The sequence below is a fragment of the Galeopterus variegatus genome, unplaced genomic scaffold (genome assembly GCF_000696425.1).
Source record: "Galeopterus variegatus unplaced genomic scaffold, G_variegatus-3.0.2 Scaffold6556, whole genome shotgun sequence".
Classification (NCBI taxonomy): Eukaryota; Metazoa; Chordata; class Mammalia; order Dermoptera; family Cynocephalidae; genus Galeopterus; species Galeopterus variegatus.
Window position 1 is genome coordinate 104441 of NW_007732667.1, and position 5438 is coordinate 109878.

The following is a 5438-nucleotide window of genomic DNA, read 5'->3' on the forward strand; positions in this document are numbered from 1 at the left end:
CATGCAAAGCATAACAACATTATATTTTGCTTTCTCCTTTTTTTCTTAAGGTGAAAATTGAATATTGCTCATATTAATAGAACTGAAAACTTTCAGATACTGTAATTCAGAATGTGATTCAATCCCTGAAAATTAGCATCACAGGCATTCCTTTTTTAAAGATAACTTCTGAGAGTCTGATATGAGCAGTTTAGAAGTGATCAAGCAAAATTTTACTGGAAGAAAACAGCATTTAATAAAGCAGAATTCTCAAATCCTAATCTGATGCTATGCAAATCTCTTAAAAATTTGAGACTGCTTACTAGGAGGATTTATATGCAGGAAAAGAAAAAAAAAAGAAACTTATACTTGTATTTCTTTCTGTAAATTAGAGTGAATGGAATGAAAAGAATATATTGGTAACATAATTTTAGTCAACATTATGTTCCACTTAAGAAAGTCTGTGTTTTGTGGTTAGCTACGGAATATGAAACTTTATTTCCACCAAGGATGAAAAAACAAAAAACAAAACAAAACAAAAAACAAACACAGCTTATGTGAATCACGGCAAGCATATGCCAAACACCAAATGTACATCACATCAAGCTGAAGATCATCAGCTCCTGCCTGAGCCATTCTGGGGTCCCCCTGACCCCCCGAGCTCTGTTCTCCACACAGCAGCCAGAGTGGACCTTCTGAACCATGGTGCATACCAGTGCTGCTCAGAATATGCTCAGAACCCTCTAAGGCGACTCCCAGCTCACTCCGAACCATACCCAAAGCTCTGTTCCTGGTCTGTAGGCACCAACATGATTCACCCTCCGACTGACCGACCGCCTTTCCCAGCTCATGCCCTGCCATGTCCCCCACGCCTGCTCCACTTTGGGCACACTGCCTTCCCTGCCCTCCCTGCCATGACTCTGCCGTCTATAGCATGTGCACTGGCTGTCCCCTCTGCCTGGGCCACTGACTCCAGAAATCCACATTCCTGATTCTCTCACTTCATCAAAGAAGCCTTCCCTGACCACCTGATCTAACAGAGCACCCAGACCCTCTCTGCCCCCACCTGCTGACTTGCTCCCCTCAGCAGGTGTGGCTCCCCGATCTCCATTTCCTCTCACTAGACTGTAACCACCAAGAGAGAGGGGACTTCCTTTTTGTCACTGTTTTATCCCTGTTGTCTAGAACAGTGACTGGCACTTATCAGATACACAGTAAAATATGTTGGAAGAATTAAAGGAACAATTGTGGCGATTCCTAATTTCATCAGATCTGTGTAAATATTTAATGTGCCATTAGTACAGAAATTAAGAAAAATGTACTTGCCTGCCTAAAAGATGAACTACATCAAATATGATTTAAAAACCCTACATATTGAATGTTTTAAAACAAAACAAAACAAAACAATGCAATCCCATAATTTTCTCTGCTTTTCATTAATTTTCCTCTGCAAAGTCTCGGTGTTTACAATACCCGGAAGCGTGACGGGAGATCACAGAGTCCTGAATAAAGGGCTGGATGAAACATGAAAAGCCGTTGGATACATTTCCACATGAACGATTAGCTGTTCTCTGTAAACTGAACAGAGTAAATTACAGTTATAACAACAATTATGAGAGTTAAAAAATAGCAAATACATAGGGATAAAGGGAAAACAAGTACAGTTGAGCTGCTCAAAAATGAACACAGGGACCTCAACAGGTTGATGAGAAACTACCAGAAGGATGACTCTGGGCAAGTGACACCAAACAACGGGAGCAGGAATGGCCTGCTTCAGCCCACTCTAATGTGCGCCATGCGAATGAGTTGCAGATCAGCACTTGGTACGACCTTGTGAAATCACATCCTGAGATGGACCCTGCTCTTCCGTTTCCATGAAGACAACTGCAACCACTTCTCCCCACTTTGCTCTCACCCTCTAGGGAACTGCCATAGCACACATGAACTGTCCCATCTGCAGCTTTCAGACACGTGGGAAGCTGGTGAGTCACCACACAAGGACTCTGTGTCCATCTTCTCCAACAGACTCTGTGGTCATGCAAAATGCCAGCCATGTTTTATATTTGTTTTCCATCCAGCTCAGCCCCGCAAGGTGACACATGGTGAGTCCTTACTATATACTCATTGAAAGAATGACATGTTGGAAAGTCGTAGTTGGATTTTCTCTGGAGACTTAACTACCCTTTTACAATGATTATTAGTGATTGAGATGCTTTTCTTTATTGATAGAGAGTAGAGATGGTTAACCATGACCCTAGAACCCTAAACTTATTAAAGTACCCCCTCCCCCTCATAGAAACCCTTGGCCAGGCTGAGTGCCTTGGCACAACGGGGCGAGCGGATTCTCACAATGTGGCCTTGAGGAAGAGATCCCAAGCCCAGCTGATGACCCGCTCCCTTCCTTTCTGAATTAGTAAAACACCATGCATGCGTGCAGGTTTTATCCTTGGCTGGTGGGGCCTGGAAATTGTTAGCCAGGCCTGTGTCACACCCATGAAGCACATCCATGTGTTTCTCCTCCAGCTCTGAGATAATAAAAATGTCTTTATACCCGACCCAAGCTGCCTGCTCCTGTAGCTATAGGAGGCTACACCCTGGTGAAGAGCTGAAAGTTCATCCTTGCTCTTATCTGTGTTAGGAAGTCCAGGGGCAAGGTATTGCTTGCCTGTTGTAAAAGGCAGAGGATCGGGATTCATGCATGTAAAATGCGTAATATGGTGCCAGACACATACTGGACACTCAGTAGATGTCATCTCTCTTAGCCTTTGTAACCACCTTGCCAAGTAAGTATTCGCATCCTCATTTCAGAGGCAAAGAAGCCGATGCTCGGGGAAGTTAAGTAACTATCCTTACCAGTCAGGGCCCTGGCAGGAAACCTGAGACCCACTGCAAAGAGTTTAACAGAAGAGAGTGTAGTGAAGGGTGCAATGTACAGAGGCAGGCTGGTGGGAGCGTCCAGGCTGATGAGATGCCTGAGGATGAATGGTTGTGGGGAGCCCTGGTCCTGAAAGGCCAAAGGAGGGAATGGTGTTATCAGAGCCCTGAGCGAAGAGAGTGTAGTGAAGGGTGCAATGTACAGAGGCAGGCTGGTGGGAGCGTCCAGGCTGATGAGATGCCTGAGGATGAACAGTTGTGGGGAGCCCTGGTCCTGAAAGGCCAAAGGAGGGAATGGTGTTATCAGAGCCCTGAGCGTGGGTGTCCTGGAAGGGAGCTGTGGCAGGGAGGGAGGACTTTGCACTGGCTGGGTGGAAAGTCCAGGACAAGGAGTGCAGGTGATGCTGTCTGTGGGGTTCAGTCTCGCAGGTAGGCTGGGGAGGAGGATGGATTTGGGGGTGGGCGGTGATCCCAGAACAACAAGCAGGTCTTCCAGTGTGTCCAGCCAGTAGTGCCGGATGCAGGGGGAGGGCAGCCTGTTCTGACTCTGCTGTCTTGCAGTCTTTGCTAAGAGGGGAACAGAGGGAAAATCCTTTCTTCTCTTATCCCCCACGTCTCACCTTCCCCCTTTTGTCTTTTTCCCTCCTTCCCTCCCCCTCCCTCCTTCCTTCTCTCCCTCCTTCTTCCCCTCCCCCCACACACTCTGCCACAAACCTGCTAGGCACTGAGACACAAATAAGTAAGACCCGGCTCCCACCCTTGAGGTACTGACAGCTGCATGATGCTATTCTGGAGCTTGTTCCATTAAGGACACTCCGCTTTCTAAAGCCCTAAGCACAATTTGCTTTAAAATCAATTTTTTAAAAGGCTCTGTAGTGAAGTCCTTGGAGATCCCTCAGGCAAGGGTGCAACCCTAAGTCCTCCTCCTCCTCCTCCTGAGCGGCTTCCTCTGCAGGCTTGTCGGAAGCTGCCTCCCTTCCACTGACCAAGCCCTAGCTTTGCTGTGGAGCCCATTCCTCTAGTTTTAAATATATTTTCCACTTTGCTGCACACCAGAAAGGACTTATATCTTTATGATGTCCCCTTTTGGAGGCATTCACTCCTGGGAGTTTTCTTGGGAAAATGCAGTGCTTGGGACAAAGTCCTGTCACCAGCTGTCCCCCATCGTGGCTGGGGACACCCTCACCAGACAGGAGCAGGGTCAGCGTCAGAACCCCACCCTGGCTTCTCTGCCTCCTTGTGCTCTGAACTGGGGCAAAACACACCTTTCTCTGCACCCCTATTCATAAAATGGACAGAGTGACCCCTTGACTTTGCACAGGGGCGCCGGGAGGCTCTTGGGCATGTGGTGCGTGGAGGGTGCAGGGCGCGCTGTTCTCCTTGCTCCCAGAGCACATGCACTTCAGGTCTCTCCACGCACTTGCCATTCTCCCTGGTGTTACTGACTTAAGTACTCTTCAAGGAGAATTTCTTCAAGGCTCCGTGTTGACATCCTGCTAGTTTCGAGAGCCAGCCTTGCTCGCTGTTTGTTCCTTTGGATGAAAGCTTACAATTGCTTTATTAAACATTCTCCATTCAATGGGGAGAAAAAGGACAGCATATCTGCTGCAAGGGGAACTGGATTGTTCCACAGCACGGGCTGGTGTGAGAAGCAGGCCAGAGCTGGGTCGAGCATGCTGGGGACCAGCTCTTTGGTTGGGATGGGGATACTGGCTTGCAGTGACTCAGTCTTCGTCCCCCGCCATTCCCCCCGGTCTGCCCAGCAAAAGCACTTGGCCTTACGACTTCCTTTCTCTTACCCTCTGCCACTGTTTCTCGCCTCAGTTCTTGCTTCTTGCCTCATTGCCAGAGAAACCAGCAGAAAGAAGGAAACTTGGAGATCATGAGAGCATCTCATATACTCATGGTGAGGAGGGACCAGAACTTGCAGGCAACAGAACCTAGACTTCTGGCCATACCAGGGAGAAGTAGCAATGCCTTTTTCTGGCAGATCTGGGACATCCTTGGCAGGCAGCTCGGGGAGGTAGAACAGGCATCTGCCAAAGAATCAGAAACCATGTGTTCTTTGATCTAAACTTGGTCTCAAACCGGCTTTGTGACTTAGAACAAATCACTAAACATCTCCAGACCCCAGGGTCCTCAGTTACAGAAGTAGGAGAAGAATATCGATGTCACAGGGTTTTTGTGAGGATTCACTCATTCATTCAACAAATATGTATTGAGTGCTTGAATGCCAGACCCTGCGCTAGGTGTTGGGGCTGTCACAAGCAGATAAGACTCAGTCCTGGCAGTCTATGGGAGAAATTGACAGGAAATAGGCAAGAACAATAGCATTTGATGGGTGCGTAGAGTGTGCTATGATAGGGGTGAGAAGTGAGATCTGAGTTACAGGAGGGGCACTTAACCCCATCTTGGGTGGTTAGGGAAGGCTGCCTGGAGGAGGCCACAACTGAAGTTAGAACTGACTGAGGGAAGGAGTTGGCTGGGAAAGGAGTGCAGAGACCAGAGAGGGCCTTACCCATCAGTGCAGAATGGCTGGAGTGGAGAGAGAGGAAAGAGATCTGAGTTACAGGAGGGGCACTTAA